At 42.2% G+C, this 11,528-nt stretch overlaps 1 pseudogene; it reads right to left on the bottom strand.

The window, feature by feature from the left end:
• Window positions 1-1,932: 1,932 nt before the first annotated feature.
• LOC102827715 overlaps window positions 1,933-11,528 on the bottom strand; it is an 11,469-nt pseudogene continuing 1,873 nt past the window's right edge.

Genomic DNA, 11,528 nt, shown 5'->3' with positions numbered 1-11,528 from the left:
AGACCTGGGGACTCCTGGGCCCAGAGGCAGTGACATGGCCACAGAGGACTAGAGCGGAGAGTGGAGAGCGAAGCGTTCAGCTGATATGAAGTGAGGGGAGATGCATAAGAACACCCATACTTTCAGATAGTACCCACTTGACCTGGCTTCAATGGCTGGATGATCAGAACTCGACTAGAAGAAGAAAGAAGAAGGAAGAAAAAAAAAAAGAAAAGAGTAACCCACTACAATTTGGTGAACTTTACCTATACGTATGGATGTAGTAGCTCAGAAAAGCGAACAAATCTTTACAGCAAGGATCACTCCTACCCCCTCAGTACACAGGGTTGACAGGGATGGGCAACTTGGACATTGGCTACCCAAAGTGGTAGGGGCTATGAAGTTCACAAGAAGTAACTGGCTTACAAGCTTTTAAGAGGGAAGCTTAGTTTCAAATGTGGCAGGGGTAGGAACCTCCACTGAATGATTTCCAATCTGTTGAGACCAGGCTGGAGAATGGAAATGTGGATAAGACTCTTGTGGTACAACAGTGAATAATTGCCATCAGGACTGACTGTGAGGGTAGGAAATGCAGAGGTAGATGTTTTTTGACAAAACAAGGAGAGTGATTAATTTTGCAGCCCAGCAGCGGATGTCCCTGTGACCATCAAGTGAGAAGAGCGGAGAGCATCATGACCCTACCCAGAGAGGCAGCGACGCCAGGGATGGAGACAGAGATGATGATGTGGACAGATGGAGTAGCTGGGGACATGGGACTCAGGAAGGGAGAGAGAGGGGCTGTGTGCTGAAGGCCAGAGGGCAGGCCTGTGGGGTGTACCTTTTGGTTATCTGATGATGCATGGAGGTGATTGTAATCATTGCAATGAAACGAAATACGATAGGATGAATTTAAAACTGATGTTCTCCCATGTAAACCCACATAATTCACAACAAAAACTTTAAAAAAAATAGCTCCCTTAAGAAACTTATTTTGTTTGAATGTGATTAACCAATCACAACAAACAAGATAACCAGATGTGTTCAGAGCATTTCGTTGCAGTTAGGTGCCATTGATTCCCACTGACTCTATATGTAACAGACTGAAACCCTGCCTGGTCCTGAGCTCTCCTCACAATTGGCGCTAGGTTTGAGTCACTGTTGGAGCCACTATATTAATCCATCTCACTGAGGGTCTTTCTCATTTTAGCTGACCCTCTATCAAACAAAATGTTCTTTGGTGCTCTATTGAAACTGACTTCAGGTTTTTGTCTGGCTCAGAGAATATCTTAGGGTTCCACTTCTCTGGTTCAAACCTACCAACTCTAAACTGGCTTCACCATTTTCCAGCTGGTTTCTTCCTCCCCGCCCTGGCCCCTAGTAAATGATCATTTAGTTTGTCAATAGACATGTCTTGGAGCTGTGTCTTTCCAAACATGAAGCGGTTTCAAAAAGTTCACAAAAAAATTCCATTATCTTTTTTTTTTTTCTTTCATAAGTGGTATTTTATTGTTTAAAGGTCAGTACAGATACATTATGAACAATTTGTACACAATTCTTAATGTATGTACCAAAAATCTAAGAGCCACGTAGTTATAATTATTTTCTAAATTCCAGTGACTTTCCAGCTTTAAATTTGGAGGCAAATTTTCCTTTGTACTAAAACTTTCAAGTACCAATATTTTCAATTTCTGATAGTCGTAAGTCCTACTAATTCACAATTTAACATCACACACACTACACACTCAAATTTTCAAGCTTTCATAGCACGTAACAATGTTATGAGGAAAACAGGACTACCACGACCAAAGATGTCACAGAACGCACATAGTCTGACAGGCAGTCAGGATGAGTGGAACAATTCTACTGAAAAACAGCATGGAAACAGAATTTAAAATGTTCAAGTCACACAAATGCATGACCATGATTCCCAATTGCCATTTAATATGCTTTGTACTATGGGATATAAAACTCCCCCCACCCCCAATGGAATGTTAAGGTGACACCCAAGATAGTCAAAACCTCCCACCAGTCAACATCCCACTATTTTCTGGTTGTACCAAAAAATAAACCACCAGGAAATGATTTCACCTCTTAAAAAAACATTTACATTTAAAAAAATGGGATGAAGTGGGATTTCCTCCATCTTAAAAATGTTTCTAGAGCTACTAAAAAACTTGCATTTATAAAATAGTTGATAAAAATATTCCTCTGGATTGTACAAGAAGAGAGATAGAATACAGGACCCACTGATACGACATGGTAGACAAACATGAATCCGCCTTGGCTTCTTTCTCTCCTGCTTCATCAGAGGCTGGACTCTCCTCGTTTTTAGTGTCTCCATTTTCGGCAGGTAAATCGTCTTTAGTTTCTTGGTTAGCAACTTCAGCCTGTTTTCCCTTTGCTCCCCTTTTCCCTTTTGCTTGCACTTTTTTGTCTGCAGATTTATCCTTTCCGGCTGCCTTTTTTGGCTTCCTTTCCACTTTTGCAGGCGCAGGTTTCGCTGACAACCTCGCAGATCTCCTCTTGGGCTCCTCCTTCACCACCCCTACGGGCGAGCTGACTTCCAGCGGAGAAGGCGCGGAGAAGGCGCGTGCGGGGAAGGCGCGTGCCGGGAACCTGCGGGCCGCGGGGCACAGAGAACCTTCGGGAAGCTGAGTTGCCTGGCCGCTGACGCTCTCCCATTATCTTTTAATTCCATTTTTCCACAAACTTTTTGAAGCCCTCTCATGTGGTGCCTTGAATTTGATGGCTCCCACAGACAGCCTAGGTTCATGGGTATTACTTCTTGGGAATAGGAGCTCAGACAGACTCTTATGACAAAAATAAAACTAGCAATTGCAATAATACAGCTTACCAACAATCTCCACAGAAGAGACAGAAATCTTACTGAATAAAAACAATCTAGTACTACTATCTAGGAAGTTACTGTATTCTTAGTCAAAGTACAAATACAATTTTAAAAAATGGTGACATAACTAATTATAATGAACATAAGTACTGAGTAACAGCTGGTGTGGTGCTGCGTGTTAATGCACTGGACTGCAAGGTCAGCTTGAACTTCAAGGGCAGCGGTTCAATCTCACCAGCCTTAACAAAATTCATGCTTCTTATATGCCAGGTGGGACATATGCATTATCTCATTTAATGTTCACAAGCAGTCTCTTTAAGCATTCTTGTCACCCCATCTTTTAAATAAGAAAGCCTGATTTGAACAAAGATCAGAACATTTCCCAAGGTTGCAATACCCATCTGCAGTTTGAATGCTAATCTGAAATGGCCTAGATGGGAAGACGGATTCTCTGACTTGTGAGACAGGATCTTAACCAGCAGCTTTTCTTGACAGACACCTCCCTGCTCTGAACAAACCAGCTACAAGAAGGGCAACTAGGCAGAACTAGTAAAATACAAAGGTAAATCCAGAAGTACTGCTATAATACTTTTTTTTAACAATATCAAAATGTGAAGCTATTGCTTTTCCACGTAGTTTCCAACTAGGTCTATACACTTTTGAAGATGGTGTTTCCATCTCGATAACCCCTTCACCACAGAATCCTTCACTCTTTGATTGACATCACATCAAAACAGCAGATCTGGCATTCTTGAGGACCTCAAATCATGTTCCTTTTCTATTATGTTCTCTGAGTTTCGGGAAAAGAGAGAAGTCTGGAGTATGGATGGGTTAAGGTTTCCCAATAAAATTCTCAGTAAAATTCTCGAAGAATAAAACAGCTGTGCTGTCATGAAGGAATAAAATTCCTCAATGCAACTCTGGCTTTGTTCACAGTAATGCAATTCTCAATTTTCTTAATAAGCTCCCATTATAGTCCTGTGTATTTCAAGAGAATCTATCAAGATGACTCCTTTGAAATCCAAAAAAAAAACAGTTGCCATAGCCTTCTGAGCTGACCTCCTTGCCTTAAATTTAACTGGCTCAGGATTTTTCCTCAGAAACCATTTTTTTGATTGGACCTTTTATTTGAAAGCACCCTAAAAAGACTAATACAAATTTATTATTTAAAGAACTTGTTTACAGCCATCCACTGAGGGCAGAGACATGCTTAAACACGTTTTGTTTAGAATCAACCCTTCTATGCATGAACTGGAACCCTAGTAGCAGTACTTTTTGACTTATCCTCGTGTAGCGCTGTAGGATTAGCACTGAACCACAAGCTCGGCAGTTCAAACTCACCTGCTACTCCTTGGAAACCCTATACAGGGTATGAGTCATAACCAACTAGAAGGCACTTAACCACAACGTATAACAAAGAAAACAAAGGACCATTCCCTGAATTGAACAAATATGTTAAAAAAAAAAAAAAAAAGATGTAGATTTCTGTTTATTTAGTGCCTATATGTACTGGTCTTTCCTTTAACAGTTTCTGATGGTGCTGAAAGACAATATGCAGAATGAAATAAGTCAGTTACAAAAGGACAAATATTGTCTGACATCAATTAGCTAAAAAGACCAAAGTTTATTAGTGATTATCAGGGGTGGGAAGGAGGAGGCAAGAGAGGGGTAATTGCTTATGGACATTTGGATCAAAGGTTCTATAGAAAAATTCTGATCGAAGGGGGGGGGCAGGAAATGTAGAACAGATCTTAAACTTTTCATGGAATCCAGATCTTCTGGAACCATGTAGGCTGGATGAATCCCAAAACTATTGCCCTATGATAACCTGTAACCAAAAATATCCCAAGGCTTTCTTAAAACCAAACAATGTTGCTGTTGTTAAGTGCTGTCAAGTTGATTCCAACTCATAGTGAGCTACACACAACAGAACGAAACACTGCCTGGTCCTGCGCCATCCTCACAGCTGTCATAAACCAAACAACAACTTAGTTTACCTAGTAAAGAACGTCCGACTTGAGCATTACATTCTTTTAAGATCTATCCTACCTGGCAGCATAGTGGTTACAAATCAGGCTGCAAACCACAAGGTCAGCAGTTTGAAACTACCAGCTGTTCCATGGGAGAAAGATGAAGTTTTCTGCTCCCATAAAGATTTACAGACTCAGAAACCCTGTACAGGGGCGCCATGAGTCGGAACCGACTCCACGGTACACAGCCACCACCATCACCACCACCACATGGATCAAATGGACAACAGAACTTAAAAGATTAGACAGGAAGCTTAGGAAGCAGTGAGGTCATGTGAGTGGAAGGAGGAATAATTCACAATAGCAGAGTGCAAATGGCCACACAACTCAGAGTGTCGTCAGTGTCACCGAACTGTATGTGGAGAAGCTTGAATTGGTATCACATGCTTTTTCTGTGAGGACTCAAAACAACAACAAAGTAAAATTTGTTTTGTTTTGTTAAGTTACTGAATGCTTGGTGGCTGTGTGCTGTGGTGTCGGTTCTGACTCATAGCGACCCGGTACAGGGTTTCTGAGGCTATAAATCTTGATAGGAGCAGAAACCCTCATCTTTCTCCCGTGGAGCAGCCGGTAGTTTCGAACTGCTGACCTTGCAGTTCACAGCCTGATTCATAACCACTATGCTACCAGAGCTCCTTTGCTGAATGCTTACCATATGCTAAATAGTACTACACCTGGTTAGAGAGCTGCTGTCAACCCCAATTCACTCCTTCACAGCAAGTGTAACTTTGTGAAACATACTTACCTTACCCTCTTTGTGCCTCACAGTCACATCTGTATAATGGATTATAGAAGCGTATGTGGAGCCTATGAGTGGTGCAAATGGTTAATGCACTGGGCTGCTATCAGAAAGGCTGGTAGTTCAAATCCACCCAGAGACATTTGGAAGAAAAACCTGGCAACCTACTCCCAACAGATGAGAGCCGTTAAAAACCTTATGGGTCACAGTTCTACTCTAACACACATGCAATCGGTAGGAGTCAAAACTGACACCAGGGCAACAGGTAGTACTCGAATAAGAGTACCTATCTCATACGGTATTAAATAATCGAACAGAATAGAACTAAATAATGTAAACCAGTTAAATAGAGCCCTGAATGTTAACTGCTCCCATCATCAACATCATCATCGTCATCATCATTACCATCACCAGCTTGGGTTCAGAGTGCCTAACCTGAAAACGACAACATGTACATATGTGTGTTTGCTGGGTAATGTGTGTGTTGAAAGTTCTCCTCCACTGTAATAATGAAATCATCCTCTCTTTTCTCCTACTTGTGGATCATTTTACACACCAGTAAATTTAACTATTTCAGAAGTAACTGAAAACTAGATAATTTACAAGCACTGTAGGATAAGCACTGGACTGCCAACCACAAGATCGGTGGATCAAACTTACCAGCACTATTCAGGATCCCTATGAGTCACAACCGACTTGACAACACTTAAAAACAACAGAGTGTGTATTGTTTTATTGTGACAGAGCTATTATTGTTACGTGTAGTCAAGTCGGTTCCGACTCACAGCGACACTGTATATGGTTCCCCAAAAGGAACTGGTAACAGTCCAGTGTTTATCCCACAGTGATACACAAAGGAAATCAGGCTCCTTGCATTCTGTTCTTTTAATGTCATCACCAAGTTAGAAACCTCCATTATCGTCCAACTCTGTTCCAACTGCCACTACTATATATAGCTCCGGCCTTTTTATCTCTCAGACTAAGGCACAAGTTCCTTAACTGGTTTTCCTTAATTTAGTCTGGCTCGTCTTCAATATGTTGTTGTTGTTAAGTGCCGTCGAGTCGGTTCCGACCCATAGCGACCCTGTACAGGGTTTCCGAGGGTGTAAATCCTTACGGGAGTAGAAAGCCTCATCTTTCTCCCGTCTTCAATATATCCATGTATTTATGCTACCTGAGCTATTGTTTGTAAATACAGGCTTGAACCTGTCACTGTCCCCCAACTGGAAAACCTTGCATGCATGCTCCACACCCCTTTATTCAACAAAACTGTAAACTAGACCTATTATCTGTGAGATAGATGTTAAACATTGTGTCCTGAACATATGGATGGTGTAGAAAGAAAAGGTTGAGAACTGGTGCTGTAAAGTTTAGCATGGCATTCAAACCCTGTTACAATCTTAACCTACCCATTTTTAGCATCATCTCTAGGCACAAAAATAGGACTCCTGATGGCGCTGTGGTTAAGTGCTTGGTTGCTAACCGAAAGATCGGCAATTAGATCCCATCAGCCACTCCTTAGAAGAAAGAAGTGGCAGTCTCCTTTCATAAAGATGACATCCTTAGATACCTTATGGGGCAGTTCTACTCTATCCTCGAGAGTCTCTCTGAGTCAAAATCAACTCCACAGCAATGGGTTCGTGGGTTGTTTTTTTTTTTTTTTTTGGGGGGGGGGGGAGTGGGGTTAGGCATAAAACAAACTTATTTTCATTGACTTAGCATTTCAATGGAGTGCAATGACTCTGTAGGGTAAACACTGGACTGTAAACCACAAGGTTGGCAGTTTGACACCACCAGCCGCTTGGTGAGAGAAAGATGAGGCTTTCTATGCCTACAAAGAGTTACAACCTCAGAAACCCTATCTACAGAGTGGCTACAAGTCAGAACTGACTCGATGGCACTTAACAAAAGGAACAACAACATGATTCCAGCAGATTTAAAAACATAAACGACTGTTATGTGAAAGATAGTCTTCATTTATAGATACAATAGATAAAAAACACGCACATTTCTAAGATAGCAGTTACTGAAAACACTCTTCTTTCACAGTTAAAAAAATACGTTGTTGTTAAGTGCCATCAAGTTTGTTCCGACTTACAGCAACCCTTTATCGGGTTTCTGAGGAGTGGGTAGGAGCCACAGATCTGCGGTTAGCACACCAGTACTTACTGACCTGACAGCATCACACCGGAATGTTTAGATGCTACTAAAACATCAATTTATAACGATAAATATTTTTTCCACAAGCTTTCTTTTATGATCTCAAAAACAAAGGAAACCCTCTGCTGCCCGTCACTTCCGACTCATGTTGTTGCTGTTGTGAAGTGCCGTGAAGTGTCGAGTGCTGTTGTGAAGTGTTGATTGCGACCCATAGCGACCCTGTGTAGGGTTTCCAAGGAGCAGCTAGTGAGCTTGAACCACTGACCTTGCAGTTCAAATGGTTTTGCAGTCTAGTGCATTAACCCACAGCGCCACGCCAGGATTCCAACTCACAGCAACCCTATACTCTCAGGGCTTAGGGAATTGATTTATCTGCACCTATGGAACGTGGCAAAGGAGCTCTGGTATCATAGTGGCTACGAATCCGGCTGCGAACCGCAAGGTCAGCAGTTCAAAACTACCAGCTGTTCCGCGGGAGAAAGATGAGGCTTTCTGCTCCCATAATTACAGCCTCGGAAACCCTGTACAGAGTCACTATGAGTCAGAACTGACTCCATGGTACTGAACAACAACAACATGGAACATGGCAAAGGAGCTCTGGTAGCATCGTGGTTAGGAATCGGGCTGCGAAACGCAAGGTCAGCAGTTCAAAACTACCAACTGTTGCGTGGGAGAAAAAGATGAGGCTTTCTGCTCCCATAAAAATTTATAGCCTCGGAAACACTGTACAGGGTCACTATGAGTTGGAACCGACTCCACGGCACATAAAACAACATGGAATGTGGAAAGTTATTTTTTTAGATACAAATATATCTGAGAACAGGTGAAATTATGTAACAATTTGGTGGGTGGTGATTATAGGCCGTGGAGTCAGTTCCGACTCATAATGACCCTGTACAGGGTTTCCAAGGCTGTAAATCTTTACAGGAGCACAAAGCCGTATCTTTCTCTCAGGGAACATCTGGTAGTTTCCAACTGCTGACCTTGAGATTAGCAGCCTGACTTGTAACCACTATGCTACCAGAGCTCGTTATGGAACAATTTACAGGCTGATGAATCAAAGGCTGGTTACTGGGGCTCTAGATTTAAGACCTGGTGGCTCTGTGGGTGAAGTGTTGGATTGATAACTGCCAGGTTAGCAGTTTGATTCCACCAGCTGCTTCTCGGGAGAAAGATGTGGCAGTCAGCTTCCATTAAGAATAACAGCCTATGAAAATCCATGGCGCGGTTCTACTCTGCCCTACAGGGTTGCTAAGGAGCTCTGGTTGTCTAGTAGTTTCGAGTCTGGCTGCTAACCCCAAGGTCAGCAGTTCCAAACTGCCAGCTGTTTCACGGGAGAAAGATGAGGCTTTCTGCTCCTGTAAAGATTTAGTCTTGGAAACCCTATACGGGGTCGCTATGAGTCGGAACCGACTCCACGGCGTATAATCATCACCAGAGCCACCACCATTACAACAGTGGCTGCAACTGCAACAGAAAACTGGTACACTCAATTCAGTTAAATTTTACCTCCTCTTGCAACTTCTGAAAAAATTATCATCTGAAAGCAGATTAATTACAAAATACTACATAATCAATTTGAGATGTTCCTTTTCTGTGCTACCATACATCAAAGTACGTAAAGTGAAACCAGGTATGAGTGTGCACTAGGAAACAATACTGCACATACTAATATAAATACAGTAGTATTGCAATAAATCACCACCTTTGTCCTTTTTTCTATTCGCTCCCTCCAAATCAAAAGGGATTTCCCTTTAATGCATTAAAATCCAGTGCTTATCCTACAGCACCAATTCAAGAAGGGTTTTGTGCACCATACTGAGGACTTCTAACTTTATCCTGTGAGCACTGTTAAACCTCTGAAATATTTATAAAAAAGAGAAACTACAGATTGTACTTCTTTCTGAATTACAGATCTTGGTGACAGAGCTGAAGATACGAGTGGGGTGAGATAAAGGAAGAAATAGTAATTAGGGGATTATTTTAAGAGTACTTAAGAAAAGGAAGAGGTAACTTTGGAAGGCAATTTGGCAGTAAACCAAAATGCACATATGCAGCAATGTGAACCAAAGAAATGATCCCACATATGCACAATAATACTGGTCTAGCATATTCACTGTGCTGTTATTGTTGTGAAGTGCCTTCGAGTTGGTTCTGACTCATAGCGACCCTATATAGGGTTTCCAAAGAGCAGCTGGTAAGCTTGAACCGCCAACCTTGAAGTTCAAACAGACTTTGCAGTCCAGCGCATTAACCACAAACTCCCCATAACTATTAATAGAGAACTGACTAGAAGGAATACCAAACAGTAGTAAAATGGAATGAATTAATTTCAAAGATAGAATGAATGAAATTGGATTTACTCATTAATTCATTGCAACATCTGTAGGCAATTATCCCATTTGGAGGCACAGAGTTTAAGGATCTTCTCAAAAGATTATAGATAGGAAGTGACAGAGGCAAAATTGGTGTCAAAACCCCTAACAATTGTTTCTTGAGGAGATGGGTATTGTGGTAGGTGAGTGGAGGTGGATGGAAACTGTAGCTATGCTACCTGAAATGTTATGTTTAAAGAATACAAACAACTTTAAAACAGTATGTGCATTTTCCCCATAAAATGAATCATCTTTGTTGCCTGTCATGAAGTCAATTCTGACTCATAGCAACCCTATGTAGGACAGAGTAGAACTGCCCCATAGTTTCCTAGGCTGTAATCTTTATGGGAGCAGATCTCTAGGGCTTTTCTGTAGAAGGGCCACTGGTAGGTTCCAACAGGTGTTGTGGTTGCTAACCTTATAAAAAGTATACCTATAGGGCTGGGAAAGAGCTCTGGTGACACTGTAGGATAATCACTGTACTACTAACTACAAGGTCTGTAGTTCAAACCCCCCAGCCGCTCCTTGGGAGAAAGATGAGGCTGTCTGCTCCTGTAAAGATTTATAGTTTCAAGACTCAATGGGAATACACGCTCAATTGGTGACCACGTTTGTCATCAATAAGGGGAAGTGAAGGAAAAACAGCAATGAAGCTGCGAGCTAAACTCTACAACGTTCAATAGACTTCTGTGAACCCGGGTGGAGACCTGGTTGGCCAGCAGTGTGGGAAGACCTGAGGACTCTTGGGCCCAGAATCAGTGACATAGCCACAGAGGACTAGAGTGGAGAGTGAAGCATCCAGCTGATAAGAGAGGGCACATGCACAAGAACACCCACACTTGCAGATAATGCCCACTTGACCTGGCTTCAATGACTAGATGGTCAGAGCTCAACCAGAAAAAGAAAGAAGAAGAAAACAAGAGTAATCTGATAACAATTTGATGAACCTGACCTACGCCTTTGGAAGCAGTAGCTCAAAAGAGGGAACAAATCTTCATGAGGATGATGCCCACCCCCTCCACACATGGAGAGGGCAGGGATGGGCAACTTGGATATTGGTCACCCAAAGTGGGGGGTGGGGGGGCTACGAAGGCAAGAAGTGACTGGCTTACAAGCTTGCAAGAGGGAACCTAGATCCAGAGGGCATGGAGGAAGGTAGAATCTCCAGTGATGAAATGAAATGCGGATAGGTCTCTTGTGATACAATAGTGAATAATTGTTATCAGGACTGATTGTGAGGGTTGGAAATGTAAAGGTAGACGTTTTGTAGCAATGAGGGGAGTGATTAACTTTTCAGTCTAGGAGCAGAGGTCCCTAGGACCATCAACGGAGAAGAGCCGAGAGCAGGACCCTACCCAGAGAAGCAGTGATGCCAAAGATGGAGACTTTACACACAG

This window comes from Chrysochloris asiatica, unplaced genomic scaffold, assembly GCF_000296735.1.
Source record: "Chrysochloris asiatica unplaced genomic scaffold, ChrAsi1.0 scaffold00018, whole genome shotgun sequence".
Taxonomy (NCBI): Eukaryota; Metazoa; Chordata; class Mammalia; order Afrosoricida; family Chrysochloridae; genus Chrysochloris; species Chrysochloris asiatica.
This window is presented reverse-complemented; position numbering and strand designations above follow the sequence as displayed.